Consider the following 18,919-nt stretch of genomic DNA (forward strand, 5'->3'; position numbering starts at 1 on the left):
ATTGGGGTTTTGCCGGTTGATAGGATATAGCTGGTGGTGTAGGACTTCAAACTTCCAACTGACATACCAGATCAGTATACAACCAGGCAAAATACTTCAACAGTACACATGCAAAAGTTGGTTAGTGTTCAAGTGACAAGCCAAACCTCCTAAGGAAGCAAAGAAAAGATCTTCAGAGTCTTCTTCCACAGTCCTTCAAGGAAGAGAGTTCTAAGGATTCATATGCTTTTATTTTTCCCTTTGTGCGATTTGGGTATAGATGCTATTACCAGCTGGTCGTTCCGGAGTTTGGTGTTCAACTCCGGTACAGTTTTGTAATGTGTTCCTGTACGTCCCTCCGGTGAACCCGTAGGTTTCCCCCTACAGTCCAAAGACGTAGCAGGTAGGTTAACTGGTGATTGTAAATTGCCCCATGATTAAGTGAGGATTAATCGGGGTTGTTGGAGCAGCATGGCTAAGGACCAAAGGGTTAATCCATGCTGTATCACTAAATAAACGTTATTGTATTTTTCTTATAATTTAACTTCCTCTCGCTTATTTGTGGTTTTATATAATCACCTATATACATGTGATTGTTCAGTGAATTTCAGTATTGTGATATAATTATTTCTGTATTGTTTTTAGAAATTTCTTAATTTTTAGGTTTTAAGCCACTTAAGTCTGGTCATTTTATAGGCCAATTGTTATCACCGCCACTTGCATTATCTCTCATCTGAGTATGAGGTGACCACAATTTTTTTCATTAAAAAAAAATTCTTTATCTTGACTTTCATGTTCATTTTCCGCTCTTGTAACACCGAATAAAACTATTATTAACGACAAGTTTTATGCCTCATTCTTGTCTTCCGAAGACATTTGAATGACAAAAGTGTCAGGATCCAACACCTTCAATGTGCCTCGTCTTTAGAAGAGCCCCATCACACTGTCAAACCCAGCACATCGGATTTAAAGAGCCGTATGGTGTGATCAACAGACTCACTCACAATCGGTGGGATATTCCTGTGCAAACAGGCTGTCATTCAGAACACCAATGTTATTTCATGAGTAGCGATACGGTGGGACAGGATGTGAAAGGTTCCACGTGAAGGGAAGTGCTTTCAATTAGCATGGCTCTCCAGCAGTCAACAATGCCGAGTGCAGAATTGCACTATCATACAGTCCTTGGTGACTACTGGGCTACCACTCCATTCTAACAAATCATCACTTCGGTATAGCAACACTGACAACTTGATCACCGCACTAAAATGGACTTCATTTTCTTTATGTTCAAATTGTGTTCTTTCTTGTAAAAAGCATGTACAGTAATTTAGGTTTTTCTTCTGTCCTACGCTTCGTCCCTGTGATGCAGCTGCAAGGTATTTTGAATTCAGCCCATTCATACACGCCCCTATGCATGTGATAATAAAAACTGGCTTTGATAAACAAGGTCACCTTAAGATAAAGGTTAGCTTTATTTGTCACATGTACATGGAAACATATGGTGAAACGCATCATTTGCGTCACCGAACAACAGTCTAAGGACAAACAACAGAAAAAAAATCAAAATCTGAGCAACACATAGAAAATGCTGAAGGAACTCAGCAGGCCAGCCAGCATCGATGGAAGGGTACAATGGAGGTTTTGGGCCGAGACCCTTGAGCGGGGAGAGAGCGCACACACACACACACACACACACACACACACACACACACACACACACACACACACACACACACTCACACTCACACTCTTTATACCTCCTTTGGTAGAGATGCATCTCCACCCTGCCACCCTTCTGTTCCAGTGCAAAATGTTTAAAAATTGGAACTGAGTTTTAACGGGCATCTGGAACGGAATATTTGTGAATGCTGTTTACATGATGCTTGTGTCTCTTCGGTACTTCTGCAAGTGTTTCCATTGCACTTGTGCATATGACAATAACCTCAACTTTGACTTTACTTTTGTTTTTAATATCATGTGGGAGCTTGCTCACCACTGACTTAATATTCCATTTTCTACCTCACAACTGCCTGCATTACACAAATGCTACATTAACTCAAAAACAACACTTTGATGTATTCTGAAATGTTGAAAGTATCTGCATTAAAAGCAACTTTTTAGTCAAATTTAACATAAACCACCATTAAAAGTCCAAAGTAAATTTACTCTCGAAGTACACATCTGTCACCATACACTACTCTAACATGCGTTTTTTTGTGGACATTCACAGTAAATACAAAGAAACACAAAAGAATCCATGAAAAACCTAAATGGCAGAGATGGATGAATAACCAATGTACAAAGGTCACACTGAAATACAAATTAATAATAAAAATGATAAGCAATATGTCAAGAACAAGAGTTGCAGAGTCGTTATTAGTGACTTCACAGGTTGTGGAACCAGTTCAGTGTTGGAGTGAGTGAAGTTATCTCCTCTGGTTCAAGAGCAAGGTTATTCCACAGAAGCCCACAATGAGCGATACCACCAACATTAGACTGGTGGTTTAAGATGGCACTGGTGAAGCCCAGCAATTACTTACTGGCAGCAGACAAAACAAAGAATACAACTAAACACATTTTCTTGTAAAATTTACAGTAAACAATCACCACAGGCAATAGAGAGCCAAGCGAAGGCAAGGCTGAGTCGAAGGCCAAAGATGTGGGTGCGAGGCGAAGTCGAGGCATACTTCAGGCAAAGTTGGGGCGAGTGGAACAAAGTCATAGCACAGGGGAAGCACATTTGAGGCCCCTCCACCTAAACCGAGAGCAAAGTTTGATCAGCCTAAGCACCAGGCTGATTGCGAAAGGTCAGGTAAGGCCCAAAATGTGGCAGCAGGCTCGAGGCCTAGAGTGTACTGATGTACCAGGCCCCAGGTCCTAGGGCAAGGAACAACTCAATGTTTGAACAATTTAAATGCCAGGCAGATGGATTGAAAAGGCAGGGTGTCAGGCCAGTTCTATTCACTGCTCCACAACATTTACTTGGCTCTGTGCTGAACTGAGGCTTCAGGTCTATGCTTTTGCTCTGAGTGCTATTTGCTTAATTTTATTTGCTATTTTCCCCCACTCTGCACATTGGGTGTTTGACAGTCTTTTTTTTCAAACAGGTTCTTTTGTGATTCTTTGTTTTGTGTCTGCCTGTACGGAGACAAATGTATATGTACTTTGATAATAAATGTACTTTGAGCTTTGAGCAGAGTGCCAGAGACAGAGTGCACTTTCCACGTGCAGAAGATAACAGGTGCGCTCCTAAGTAAAGAGCAGCCCATGTTTCCTGTCGATTTTTTCTTCCTTAACCCTTTGTGCCTTGTTTTTTCTTCCCCCCCGTTAGACCTCACGCAAGAGGGTCTCAATACTTCACCGCCAGTATATCTTTCACTCAGGATTGCCACAACATGAACATCCAGACCAAATCCATGATGGAAAAAGTGTCCATAAATAATAGAGGGCGAGGGAAGGAGGAGGAACTCACAGGGGTGCAAAGAGATGGAGAATGTACTGCTCGTCCACAGCACAGTAGAGACACGATGGGCCAAATCACCCCCTCTGCTATAAATTAAGGAACTAAAACAGCAGCTCAGAACTTAATGCAAACACCTGCAGGGAAACATGGGTCCCACACATTCAGAAACAGTTATTACCCTACAACCATCAGCCTCCTGAGTTAGAGTGGATAATTTCACTCACCTCACTGACACAACAAACCTGTAGACTCACTTTCAAGGGCTTTACAGCTCATATTCTCAGTATTATTTATTTGTTTTTTTATTTGTACATTTTTATTTGCACTTTGGATATTTGTCATACTTTATGTATAGCTGTATTTCTTTATTTTCCTGTGAATGCCTACAAGACAGTAAACCTCCAGGTGACATATACATATCTATATATATTTTTTTTGCTTATATATTTACTTTGAACTATATTTAGAAACATAGAACATAGAAACCTATAGCACAATACAGGCCCTTCAGCCCACAAAGTTGTGCCGACCATGTCCCTACCTCAGAAATTACTAGGCTTACCTATAGCCTCTAATTTTCTAAGCTCCTGGTACCTATCCAAAAGTCTCTTAAAAGACCCTATTGTATCCACCTCCACCACCGTTGCCAGCAGCCCATTCCACACATTCACCATTCTCTGAGTAAAAAACCTACCCGACATCTCCTCTGTACCTACTCAACACCTTAAACCTGTATCCTCTTTTGGCAACCATTTCAGCCCTGGGAAAAAGTCTCTGACTATCCACACGATCAATACCTCTCATCATCTTGTACACCTCTATCAGGTCACCTCTCATCCTCCTTCGCTCCAAGGAGAAAAGGGCAAGTTCACTCAACCTATTCTTACAAGGCATGCTCCCCAATCCAGGCAACATCCTTGTAAATCTACTCTGCACCCTTTCTATGGCTTCCTCATCTTTCCTGTAGTGAGGTGACCAGAACTGAGCACAGTACTCCAAGTGGGGTCTGACCAGGGTCCTATATAACTGCAACATTACCTCTCACTCCAAAATTCAATTCCACAATTGATGAAGGCAAATACACCATACGCCTTCTTAACCGCATAGTCTACCTGCTCAGCTGCTTTGAGCGTCCCAAGGACTCGGACCCCAAGATCCCTCTGATCCTCCACACTGCCAAGAGTCTTAACATTAATACTATATTCTGCCATCACAATTGACCTACCAAAATAAACCACTTCACACTTATCTGGGTTGAACTCCATCTGCCACTTTTCAGCCCAGTCTTGCATCCTATCAATGTCCCGCTGTAACCTCTGACAGCCCTCCACACTATCCACAACACCTCCAACCTTTGTGTCATCAGCAAACTTACTAACCCATCCCTCCACTTCCTCATCCAGGTCATTTATAAAAATCACAAAGAGTAAAGGTGCCAGAACAGATCCCTGAGGCACTCCACTGGTGACCAACCTCCATGCAGAATATGACCCGTCTACAACCACTCTTTGCCTTCTGTGGGCAAGCCAGTTCTGGATCTACAAAGCAATGTCCCCTTGGATCCCGTGCCTCCTTATTTTCTCAATAAGCCTTGCATGGGACACCTTATCAAATGCCTTGCTGAAATCTATATACACCACATCTACTGCCCTTCCTTCATCAATGTGTTTAGTCACAACTCAAAAAATTCAATCAGGCTTGTAAGGCACAACCTGCCATTGACAAAGCCATGCTGACTATTCCTATTCATATTATAGTTCTCCAAATGTTCAAAAATCCTGCCTCTCAGGATCTTTTCCAGCAACTTACCAACCACTGAGGTAAGACTCACTGGTCTATAATTTCCTGGGCTATCTCTACTCCCTTTCTTGAATAAAGGCACATCTGCAGCCCTGCAAGACATGAAAGAGCATTCAAGGAAACAAAGAGACTAATAACCTCAGATGAATTGCTCACCCATTATGACTCATCTCAACCTATCAGACTGGGGTGCAGTGGCATTGGTGCTATTTTGTGACACAGTATCTGAAAGCCCGATTGTGTTTGATTCATGATCACTGACAAGCGCAAAGTGCAACTATGCACAGATCTGCTTTAGTCTAGTATGTATGGTGAATAAAGAAGTTCTGCCACTACCCCTGCAGACAAAAGTTTCTGCTAGTGACAGATCGCCAGCCCCTTGTGTCCATTTTTAACCCCAGGAAGGGAATTCCAGTGATGACTGCTACCCGGTTACAACATTGGGCGCTGTTCCTGGAAGCCCACTCTTAGGACGTAGAGTTCAAGGGCACCAAATAACACAGCAAGGCCGATGGTTGGTCATGTCTTCCACTATTGGCAACTAAAGAAGAGAAGTCTTCATACTATGGTTCAGCAGAAGTGTTCCTCACCACATTGGTGGACCAGTTGCCGATAACAAATATAGAAATATAAACGGAAACAAGGAATGACCCGATGGTTTCCACATCCTTCCTGTAGTGAGGCCACCAGAACTGAGCACAGTACTCCAAGTGGGGTCTCTCGGCTCCTAAACTCAATTCCACGATTGATGAAGGCCAATACATCAAATGCCTTCTTAACCACAGAGTCCACCTGCGCAGCTACTTTGAGCGTCCTATGGACTCGGACCCCAAGATCCCTCCAATCCCCCACACTGCCAGGAGTCTTAACATTAATACTATATTCTGCCATCATATTTGACTTACCAAAATAAACCACTTCACACTTATCTGGGTTGAACTCCATCTGCCACTTTTCAGCCCAGTCTTGCATCCTATCAATGTCCCGCTATAACCTCTGACAGCCTTCCACACTATCCACAACACCTCCAACCTTTATGTCATCAGCAAACTTACTAACCCATCCCTCCACTTCCTCATCCAGGTCATTTATAAAAATCACAAAGAGTAAGGGTCCCAGAACAGATCCCTGAGGCACTCCACTGGTGACCAACCTCCATGCAGAATATGACCCGTCTACAACCACTCTTTGCCTTCTGTGGGCAAGCCAGTTCTGGATCCACAAAGCAATGTCCCCTTGGATCCCGTGCCTCCTTATTTTCTCAATAAGCCTTGCATGGGACACCTTATCAAATGCCTTGCTGAAATCTTTATACACTACATCTACTGCCCTTCCTTCATCAATGTGTTTAGTCACAACTCAAAAAATTCAATCAGGCTCGTAAGGCACGACCTGCCCTTGACAAAGCCATGCTGACTATTCCTATTCATATTATAGTTCTCCAAATGTTCAAAAATCCTGCCTCTCAGGATCTTTTCCAGCAACTTACCAACCACTGAGGTAAGACTCACTGGTCTATAATTTCCTGGGCTATCTCTGCTCCCTTTCTTGAATAAAGGAACATCTGCAGCCCTGCAAGACATGAAAGAGCATTCAAGGAAACAAAGAGACTAATAACCTCAGATGAATTGCTCACCCATTATGACCCATTACCATTAATACTATATTCTGCCATCATATTTGACTTACCAATATAAACTACTTCACACTTAGCTGGGTTGAACTCCATCTGCCACTTTTCAGCCCAGTCTTGCATCCTATCAATGTCCCGCTTGACCTCTGATAGCCTTCCACACTATCCACAACACCTCCAACCTTTTGTGTCATCAGCAAACTTACTAACTCATCCCTCCACTTCCTCATCCAGGTCATTTATAAAAATCACAAAGAGTAAGGGTCCCAGAACAGATCCCTGAGGCACTCCACTGGTCACTGACCTCCATGCAGAATACAACCTATCTACAACCACTCTTTGCCTTCTGTGGGCAAGCCAGTTCTGGATCCACAAAGCGATGTCCCATTGAATCCCATGCCTCCTTATTTTCTCAATAAGCCTTGCATGGGGTACCTTATCAAATGCCTTGCTGAAATTCATATTTGTGAGTTTTTGTTTCTTTTTCACTTCATGTGGAGGGGGGGGGGGATGGTGGAGTTTGATGTTTTTTTCCACCAACAACTTCCATGGTTTTGTCTGAATTTCACGGCTATCTGGAGAAGATAAATCTCGGAGTTGTATTCTGCATACATACTTTTGATATAAAAAATAACCTCTGAACTTTGAAAACCAAATGGACCAGAGTGAAGACACTTCCAGTTGGCCACTATCCTGAGGAAAAGGCAGGGAAGCAGGACAATCTCCTTCCCTAACCACCCTTATCCCTGCCAGCCCAATTCTCCATCCAGTTCATGGTCAAGAAAATCCAGCAGAAAGCACTCAGCCGGTCAGACAGCAGCAAGGAGAGGTAGAGTCAATGTTGCAAACCGAGCAATCTTCATTAAAACTGGAACGATGGACCATGGGAGAAAGGGAAGGAGGAGGGGCAGAACTGTCCTCTCCTATCAGATTCCTCCTTCTTCAGCCCTATATCTGTTCCACCTAACACCTCCCAGCTTCTCACTTTCAGCACAGCTAATTCACGGGAACTCTACCCTGCAAGTTCTCTTCCAAGTCATTCACCATCCTGACTTGGAATAATGGACTGCTTCCAAGGAGTACCTATACCACAGCAGTGGCTCAACACAACCTCTAGGGAGTTATTACTGTTGGCATCTCCCATAAAGGAGATCTTCCCCACAACACCAGGTAAGGATGAATGGATAAGGTAAGGATTAGGGTAGGATACAATCGGGGATATATATATATATAGTCCATAAGACATAGGACCACCCTCTGGCCAGACATTCCTCTGCATGTCCGTTCTAAAGCGGTGTCCTTCTACTCTGGTCATGGACAATCGCACTACTGGAAACAAGGTCCATAAAGAAACTAGATGGGAACATTATTTGAGTGGGGATGAGGATGATTTTCAATGAGAGATTTTGGAACACAAGTTAGTAAATACACCAACTGGCCTGTTGGGTCTAGAGGTCTAAATGAGTAAGTTCATCTCTCAGTTCAGTAGTAAGTGTGTCAGACTGCAACCTGGAAACTCAGATTGCATCAACACCAATCTCAAAAACCAAGGAAGAACATTTCAACTGGTCACAAGCAAAGGAATGAGGAAGAGAGTATTCAAACTGACGATATTGCACAACACCGCCACTATTCATCTCACCTCAAAGGCAGTACATACAATACACTGTATAAAATAAAACACAATACAATATAAAATAACACACACAGAATGCTGGAGGAACTCAGCAGGTCAAGCAGCATCTATGGAAATGAATAAACAGTCGCTGTTTTGGGCTGAAACCCTCCTTTTTGGATTGAAAGGGAAGGGGGAAGATGCCAGAATAAAAAATGGCATGAGGTGGGGGAGGAAGGAGCATAGTCAGAAGGTGATAGGTGAAGCCAGATGGATGGGGAAGATACTGGGCTAGAGAAAGAGGAATCTGATGGGAGAGGGAAAGAAGAGGGGACCTAAGGGGAGATGATAGGCAGGTGAGAAGAGGTAATGGGCTAGAGTGAGAGGGAACTCTTTTTTTTTAAAGTGGAAAAAATCGATTTTCATGCCCTCAGGTTGGAGGCTACCCAGACAGAATGGTGGCCTCATCATGGCACAAGGGGTTATGGACCAATGTGCCGGAATGGAAATTAAACTGTTTGGCCACCAGGAAGTTCCACTTTCGGCAGATGGAGCAAATGCACTCGATGAACTGGTCCCCCAATCAATGATGGGTCTCAGCAAGGTAGAGGAGGCTGCTTCGGGAGCACTGGATACAATCAACAACCCCGACAGTCTGCAGCCAAAGTGCTGCCTCACCTGGCCCCGAATGGAGGTGGGGTGGGGGGAGGGCAGATGTTGCACTTGGGCCACCTGCAGGGATAAGTGCCAAGAGGGAGATTATAGGGAGGGACAAGGGAATCACAGAAGGAACAATCCCTGTGGAAAGTGTGAAGTGGGGGGAGTGGAGGTTAAAGTGGTAAGCCCCTTTGGAGCTGGTGAAAGTTGAGCAGTACAATATGTTGGATGTGGGGGCTCTTGGGATGTTACTGCTGAGGTGGGGTGAGGACAGGTATTCAGGAAATAGAGATGAAGGCAGCATCAACAGTGGAAGAAAAGAAACCCAGTTCTTTGAAGAAGGAAGACATCTCTGATTTTCTGGAAAGGAAAACCACATTCTGGGAACAGTGACAGTGGAGGCAAAGAACTGAGAAGGGGGAATAGCGCTTTTACAAGAGATAGGGTGAGACGAGGTATTGCCAAGAGAACCGAGGGAATCAGTAGGTTTATGAAAGATGTTGGTTGACAGAGCAGTCAAGAAAGGGAAGAAGATCTCAGAAATGGACCAAGTGAATTTAAGGGCAGGGTGGAAGTTAGAGGCAAAGTTGATGAAATTGACGAGCTCAGCACGGGTGCATGAAGCAGCACCAATGCAGCGGATGAAGATTTGGGGAGCATTACCGGGGAGGGCTTGGAACATGGACTGTCCTATGTAGCCAATGAAAGAAGCAGGCACAGCTGGGGCCCACGCGGGTGCCATGGCTACCCAGAGTCTGGAGGAAGTGGGAGAAGCAGAAGGAAAGATTGTTGGGGGCGAGAATCAGTTTTGCCAGACGGAGGGTGGTGGTGCTGGAAGGGAACTGGTTGGTTCTTTCATTGAGAAAGAAGAGGAGAACTTTAAGGCCTTCTTGATGGGGGATAGAAATGTAGAGGGGCTGAACACCCATGGTGAAGGTGAGGTGGTCAGGGCCAGGGAATTGAAAGCTTATGGGGATCAAGAACATGAGAAGTATCACTGATGTAGGTGACAAGGGACTGGAACAAGGGGGGTGGGGGGCAGAATGGATTCAAATTATGAGGACACGAGTTTGGTGAAGCAGGAGCAGGGAGACATTATAGGCTTACCCGGACACTGTATAAAATCTCAGGAATGATCAAGCCACAATTCAAGTTCAGATTTACTTATCACACATACATATATAAAAATAATTGGATAGGTATATGGACAGGAAAGGAATGGAGGGTTACGGGCTGAGTGCAGGTCAGTGAGACTAGGTGAGAGTAAGCGCTCGACACAGACTAGAAGGGCTGAGATGGCCTGTTTCTGTGCTGTGATTGTTATATGGTTATATTGAAACATACAGTTAAATGTAAGTGTGGGATGTAAAGACCCCAGTGTGCCGTATTACAGGAAGGATGTGGGGACTTTGGAGAGGGTCACCAGGATGCTGTATGGATTAGAGAGTGCGAACTATAAGGAGAGCTTGGATAAACTTGGGTTGTTTTCTCTGGCGAGTCAGAGACTGATGGGAGCACTGAGAGAAGATTATAACATGATGAGGGGAATAGATAGCGTTATTATTTCTCTCCACTCCTTGCGGCCCATCACAGAGCAGCCTTGCCATTTCTTTAGCAATTTGTTTTTCTCTATATACACAAGGCTGAGCTGTTAGCTCGATGCTAAACCCAGCAAGGTGGAAGGTGCCAGCTGATTTGAAGTCGGGTGCTGATGTCACTACACCACCTATCTATTATGTCAGTATAATAGAGCAGGTATTCAGAAACTTTCTCCTCAGGGTGAAATATCAGATTTAGAGGGCACGTGCTGATGGCGAGAGGTGACTTAAAGAGTATGTAGGTACGCAAAATCTAGAACAGTCTTCTGGGGTACTCTTAGACACAGATACAATCATCATCGATGTCGTGTGCCATGGACAGTCATGACATCCATGACCATAATTGTTCTTGGCAAATTTCTCTACAGGTGAGGGTTGCCATAGACCACAGCTCTTATCAGTATCTTCAGTGGTGTCAGTGGTGACATACGCAGGACTTGCAATATGCACCCACGGCTCATACAACCATCTACCGCCTGCTCCCATGGCTTCACATGACCCTGATCCAGTGGGGAGGGGCATTTAAGAGGCTGTTAGCCAGATATGTGAATGCACACAGAATGAGGGATGTGTATAGCCAGAAGGGGTGTGGATTAATTTAGCACAGACAGTTGCTGAATGGCCTGTTTATGTGGTACTAATGGCAGAGAAGTCACCCTGCAGTATTTCGGACAAAATACACTCCTGTCAGATCAAAGGCTAATCACCTAGTTACTATCAGCTTGTGGAGCTTACTGCATAAAAATTGAATATCATGCCTCCATTTTGACCAAAATACTTCACTGTAAGGAAAGAGTCACAGAAATAACACTCTTTCCTCTCGACTGGGGATTTTTGTTCATCAACAGAATGCAGCCACTGCTGGGAAGTCCAATATTTGCTACCGTCCAAACATGCCAAGGAGGAAGTGGAGAGATGCTCTCTCTAAACAGCAGAAAGTACCGCACCATTTCTGACAAGAGCGGAGCTCAGGAATTTGATCCCAACAATAAGGGGGAAAAAAAAAAGAGGTAAATTTCCTGGTGATTACCCTACAACCATCAGGCTCCTGAACCAGTGTGGATAGCTTCATTCACCTCAACTCTGAACAGATTCCACAACGTACAGACTCACTTTCATGGACTCTACAACTTGTATTCTCAGTATTAATTATTATTCGTAGCACTTGGACAAATTCCCTTCTTTTGCACATTGGTTGTCTGCCCACCTTTCTTTGTGTGTAGTTATTCACTGACTCTGTTCTATTGCCCAGCTCTATTGTCAATACCTATTGTGCTTTCTTGTATCTGCTGTGAATATCCCAAGAAAATTAATCTCAAAGATGACATACACACCCTTGAATAAATTTAAGACCGTTAGATCTAGGAGTATAATTAGGGTCATTCGGCCCATCAAGCCTGCTCCACCATTTCATCATGCCCCTTTGAATCTCAGCGGAGTACAGGGCAACGTATACAAACTTCAATAAATTTACTTTGAACTGAGTGCCCTAGACCTTCCAGGCGAGTGGGAGATCATGGGTTTGAGAGGTGCTGTCTAAGGCACTGGTTGTTTGCCAGTCTGTGTGTGTCATTTCTCATTGATTCTGTCGTGTTTCTTTGCTTTCCAGCAAGTGCCAGCAAGAAAATTAATCTCAGGGTGGGACTTGGTGACGTACGTACTTTGACAATAAATTTACTTTGAACGCTGAAGTTGGCGAGTTGCTGCAGTGCTACTTGGAGAATGGTATACACTGCGGCACGGAGGGAATATTTATGTAGCAGTGGATGACCCATCAGTACTGCAGGCTGCCTTACTTGCAAACCAGCCTTGATTATACAAACTCAGGACTACCGTGCGAAAAAAGAGCTTCCAACTGGCATGAAGATAGGAGAGATTTCTATAAAATAAATGCCCTTTCTACACCACTTATCAGTAAGGGACAAAGACATTTTACAGAGAATTAATGATGTTGTAGCTACATGATTTCAAATACTTAAAGACCCAAGGATAACGACATGCGCAGCATCACAGGCAAACAAAAAGACAGATTCGATAGCTTTAAGGAGAGGGAGGAAAGGCGTAAGGGGGACACAGTGGTACCAATCATTTAACACGAGAGACAGATTCAAATTGAACCTTGGGTGCTGTCTGTGTGGAGTTTGCACGTTCTTTCTGTGATCATGTGGTTTTTGCTGAGTGCTCCAGTTTCCTCCTACACCCCAAAAATATGTGGGTTGACGGGGTTGGCTGGCTACAGTCACCTAGCTTTACAGTGTCAGTGATGATCAGTGAGGATTCATTCCCCCGCTGCCTACAAGAGTTTGCAAGTTCCCAAACTGCACATTCCAAAGAGCTGCCGGTCAGTGTTAGGGCTAATCAGCCATGGGCATGTTTTGTTGGCGCTGGAAGCCCGGAAGCACTTGCTGGCTGCCCCCCCCACCTCCCCCAAGCACATCCTCAGACTGTGTTGGAACAACGCATTCCAGTGTACATGTGACAAATAAAAATAGTCTTTAAAACAAATCTCTAATAGGCTGCTGTAAATTGTCCATCATGCGTAGGCAAGAGGGAATCCAGGCAAATTGACTTGAGTGTGGGGAGGGGATGGGGGGAGGTATAAAATAGGATTACTGTGAGAGTGGGCAAGAAGGCTTTTTCTGAGCTGTCTCTCCAAGAATGCCTAGATTTCAAAGTAAGTTTATTATCAAAGTACATACATGTCACCATATACAAAAGATTATTCATTTTCTTGCATACTCAATAAATCTATAGAATAAAGACCATCACAGAATCAGAGAAAGACCAAGCCAACTTGGGCACTTAACCAGAGTGTAAAAGACAACAAACTGTACAAATACAAAAAGAAAAAAAATAATAAATAAATAACCATAAATACCAAGAACATGAGATGCTGAGTCCTTAAAAGTGTGTCCATAGGTTGAGGTAATATTTCAATAATGGGGCTGTGAAGATATCCCCTTTGGTTCAAGAGCCTGATGGTTAAGTGATGATTGTCCCCTCCATGGACAGAATACACACCTCACTGTTTCAGTAAAGCAGCCAGTATAACCAGAGACCTCAACCCACCCATTCTCTCTTCACCCCCTTCTCATCAGGCAGAAGATACAAAAGCTTAAAAACACATACCACCTGGCTCAGGGACAGATTCTATCCCAGTTATCAGACTCTGGAGAGGACCTCCTATATGATAAGACAGACTCTTGGGCTCATAATCTGTCTCATTACGATCTTACACTGCACTTTCTCCGTAGCTTTTAGAAGGTGGAGGGAGGGGAGGAAGAAGGGTAATGCGGGCGAGGGGGGCTTTGGGGATTCTAACATTTTTCTGTCTGTCATTCACTCTTTGGGGGTTATTCTGTTTCGTGGATGTCTGAAGAGCAAGAATTTCAGGTTGTATACTGTATAAACTTCCTGATATTAAATTGAGCCATTAAATCAGAATCAGGTTCATTATCAGTGACGCATGTTATGACAATTGTTGTTTCGCAGTGACCGTACAGAGAAATACATAAAACAGACTATAAATTATAATAAGAAATACATTCTTAAAATGTACATAGGTAAATTGTCCAATGCTTTATTCTGCATTGTTATTTTATTACCTTGTTCTACCTCAGTGCACTATGCAATGATCTGATCTGTATGAACAATAACAAGATGAGCTTTTCACTGTATCTTGGAACATGAGACAGTAATAAACCAATTCTAAATGGTTACGATGATGGGATCGATACCCAATCTGGCTGAGTGTTTTTAAGTGCTTTATAGCTGCACCATCAAGCAAATTTATGGCTACTACTAGGAGTCATAATTTTAAGGTGACTGGAGGAAAGTTCTTTACCCAGAGCAACCCTCCATATAAGACATTCCACTAAGGCCATACAAGTAGAAGTCATAACTGACAAAGCTTTAAAGAGGAAGGAGAACATTTTAAGGAGGGAATCAGAACAGCACCAGCCCTTCAGCCCACGATGTTATGCTAACCTTTTACCCTACTCCAAAAATCAATCTAATTCTTCCTTTCCACTTGGCCCTCCATTTTCCTATCACCCACGTGCCTACCCAAGAGTCTCGTAAATGTCCCTAACGTACCTGGCACTGCCACTACCCTTAACAAAGTGCTTCACACACTCACCCCTCTTAAGAACTCTACCTTTGACACTCCCTATACTTTCCTCCAATCACCTTAAAATTGTACCCATTAACTTTTCCCACTCTGGGGAAAAGGCTCTCGCTGTCCACTCGACCCACGCCTCTTATCTTGTGCACCTTTATCAAGTGTGTGTATTGCGGAACTACGGAGATCTCCAGTCCACTTTCCTTCCAAGGATATGGATTGGCAGGTTAATTGGCCACACCAATGTACCCTTAAAGTGTGGCTGAGTGGTGATCTCAAGGGGGAGGTGAAGAGCAAATTATAGTGGCTAAAGTTTTTTTTTAAAAATTGGAATGTAAATGGCAAGTGGCCTGAAGGACCAGTTTCTGTTCTACATCTCTATGACTGACGAGGGAGGCCAGGTTAGACTGTATTAATATGTCAATCAGCACCTAGCACAGCACTCCAAATCCAAGAGTTACACAGCATAAAAAAGGCCATTTGGCCCAATTTGCCCATGCCAACCTCATTGCCATTTACCCTATGTTTGGCCCATATCCTGATAAATCTTTTCTCAGTTTATTAAAAGAGGTATAGAAAGGGTAGATAGAATTTTTCACCCAGGCTAGAAATAGCAAATACTGGAGGGCATTTAAGGTCAAAGGGGAAAGTTTAGAGAAGATGTGCCAGGCAACTTTTGTTTTCGATCTACACAGAAAGCGGTGATCGTCTGGTGGAATCAGATACGATATACTGGCAGAACTTCGCAGATATGGCAGCATCTATGGAGAGGGGATAAGCAGCTGATGTCTTGGCCTGCCACTCTTCATTTCTCACGCCAAGACACTTCTTGGCCCAAAATATTTTTGTAATGTGTTGCTCAAGTATTCCGAGAGGAGAAACCAGGCCAGCTTGTACTACTGCTCTTCTTCCTCATCCTATTCTGGCTTCTGTCCCCTTCCTTTCCAGTTCTGATGAAGGGTCTCTGCCTGAAATTTTGACTGTTTATTCCTCTCCGTAGATGCTGCCTGACCTGCTGAGTCCCTCCAGAATTTTGTGTGTGTTGCTCTGGATTTCGAGCATCTGCAGTATCTTAATCTTATGATTCAATAGCAGTGCTTAAGAAGCCATTAGTTAGACATGCAAGTATTCAGAGAATGAAGGGATAGGGAATATGATGATCATCATCATCATCCGCCATGTCCTGTGACTTGTGCAATTTTTCTTGACAAATTTTTCTACAGAAGTGGTTTGCCATTGCCTTCTTCTGGGCAGTGTCTGTACAAGACGGGTGAACCCAGCCATTGTCAATAATCTTCAGAGATTGTCTGCCTGGCATCAGTGGTCACATAACCAGGGCTTGTGACCTGTACTGACTGTTCATACGACCATCCACCACCTGTTCCCATGGCTCACACAACCCTGATTGCAGAGGGGTGGGGGGGGGGGGGAGAATGCTAAGCAGGTGCTACACCTTGCCTGAGGGTGACCTGCAGGCTAATGGAAGGACAGAGCGCCTTACACCTCCTTTGGTAGAGACGCATCTCCACTTGGCCACCCATGATCGTCAGATAGTAGTTTCATTTGGCGGAAAACTCAGTACAGAGAGGTGGGCTGAAGGGCCTGTTCTATTCTATCTTCCCTCTAGACCCTTCCTTGTGTTTGTGACTGTTATCACGAGAGACCATTAACCTCATTGGTAACTGGCTCTTCAATCAGACTCAGGGCTTTAGGGTTAGATCTAGACCAGAACACATGGACTCAAAATTACCTGTTTCGTTCCATCTGGTCTGCTCTGCCACAACATCATAGCTGGTTTATTGTCCCTCTCAACCCCGTTCTCTGGTCTTCTCCCTGTGACCTTTGGCCCCCGTGCTAAACAAAAACCCTATCCACCTCCACTTTATATGTACACCTCTGGAGCCTATTGGATGGGACAGGCCGGGATACAAACAGAAGCACTCACACAAAACTCAGCAGGTTAGGCAGCGTCTATGGAAACATTTGAAAGGCCCGAAACGTCCACCCCCTCGCCCCCCAGCATGGTGTGTGTGTTGCTCTAGATTCCCAGCACCGGCAGAACCTCTTGGGTTTATAAACACAAAAACCCAGGCCCCTCTCATGGGGAAGACGAGACTCGGTAGTGACAACTACCGATCTAAGGGGTGGGTTTAATGGAAGGCGAGGTCTGCAAAAGCGTGTTCTTCTTTTTGAATGGACTGACACCTGCCGCCAGTCCGAAGAACGAAGTCTCCCGGCAGCGGAAGCAAGTTCAAAGCTTTGGGTGCTCGAAGCTTCTGGACGGTCTCCCTCCCCACTCATCGGGCGCCAAACTCCCCAAGCAACGTTCAGGGTAGCGACCCCATGCCGCCAAAGCCCCCGTCCCCGCTCTCACACCCATCTCACTCAATCCAACCCTACCCCTCACAGTTAAACAGTTCAAGCGTTTTCATACCCGAGTTGTTTCAGGGGACAGACATTCGAGCTGGTCCTCCAGTTGCGTGCTGACTTTAATCCCCTCTCTCTCTCTCTCGGCACTTCCTCAATGGCTCACTGACTCACGGTTTCTCTCGCCCAGTTTGAGAAAGCGGAGTGAAGGAAGGGCTCTCTCTGCCACCTCCGTGTGTGCGGGGCCCGGTGAGAGAGGTTAACCCCGCCCGTGTGTGCGGGGGACGCGGGTCTCGGCCGCGGCGAAGCGCTCAGTCGGAGCTGAGAAGACAGTCAGCTGAAAGCTCAATCCAATGGACCCGTTAAACACACGAATACCTCCATGTCGCAGCGGGGCAGATACTAGAACCCAGGGCGAAGTGCGAACTCCATCGACCTTTAAATCCAACCTTTCCCGCTAGGTTCTTCATTCTGCCTCATTCGCCCCCGATCTGGCGCATCAATCACCTACCAGTCCCTTACTCCGTACTCCTCCTCCCCTCATCTCTCCACCAATCACCTCCCAGTTCCTGCTTACACACTACCCTCCCCTCACCTTTCCATCAATTTCCCCCTCTCCCTGATCGGCCCCACTACATCCCCACTGCTTCACCCACCGGTCCCTATCTCAACATGTGTCAGGCAGCGACTGCGGGGGCAAGTCCGTGGCATTTTGTTCCAAGTTTTTCCAGCTGGTTCCATTAACCTCATCCATCTCTTACCTGGCTCCACCAACCATATCAAACAGCAATCCCTGTCTCCACACTACTTCCCCCCCCCCTCACCTGCTCCACCAATCACCACCCACTCCCTGTTCCAACACCCCCCACCCAACCTGCTCCACCAATCACCACCCACTCCCTGTCCCAACATCCCCCCACCCAACCTGCTCCACCAACCACCACCCAATCCCTGTCCCAACACCCCCCCACCCAACCTGCTCCACCAATCACCACCCACTCCCTGTCTCAACACCCCCCCACCCAACCTGCTCCACCAATCACCACCCACTCCCTGTCTCAACATCCCCCCCCCTCACCTGCTCCACCAATCACCACCCACTCCATCCCAACACCCCCCCACCCAACCTCCGCCACCAATCACCACCCACTCCCTGTCCCAACACCCCCCCACCCAACCTCCACCACCAATCACCACCCACTCCCTGTCTCAACACCCCCCCACCCAACCTGCTCCACCAATCACCACCCACTCCCTGTCCCAACATCCCCCCACCCAACCTCCGCCACCAATCACAACCCACTCCCTGTCTCAACACCCCCCCACCCAACCTGCTCCACCAATCACCACCCACTCCTTGTCTCAACACCCCCACACCCAACCTGCTCCACCAATCACCACCCACTCCCTGTCCCAACACCCCCCCACCCAACCTCCGCCACCAATCACCACCCACTCCCTGTCTCAACATCCCCCCACCCAACCTGCTCCACCAATCACCACCCACTCCCTGTCCCAACACCCCCCCACCCAACCTGCTCCACCAATCACCACCCACTCCCTGTCCCAACATCCCCCCACCCAACCTGCTCCACCAATCACCACCCACTCCCTGTCCCAACACCCCCCCACCCAACCTCCGCCACCAATCACCACCCACTCCCTGTTTCAACACCCCCCCACCCAA

At 45.6% G+C, this 18,919-nt stretch overlaps 1 protein-coding gene across 1 annotated transcript in view; it reads right to left on the reverse strand.

Moving 5' to 3' along the window:
* Window positions 1-17,702, reverse strand: part of sh3bp2 (SH3-domain binding protein 2) — a 136,657-nt gene extending 118,955 nt beyond the window's left edge. Inside the window, exon 1 of the mRNA XM_059973799.1 lies at window positions 17,300-17,702. The gene's annotated coding sequence lies outside the window, so the exon portion shown is untranslated. The remainder of the gene's footprint in view (window positions 1-17,299) is intronic.
* Between the last annotated feature and the right edge of the window lie 1,217 nt (window positions 17,703-18,919).

The sequence above is a fragment of the Hypanus sabinus genome, chromosome 7, assembly GCF_030144855.1.
Source record: "Hypanus sabinus isolate sHypSab1 chromosome 7, sHypSab1.hap1, whole genome shotgun sequence".
Taxonomy (NCBI): Eukaryota; Metazoa; Chordata; class Chondrichthyes; order Myliobatiformes; family Dasyatidae; genus Hypanus; species Hypanus sabinus.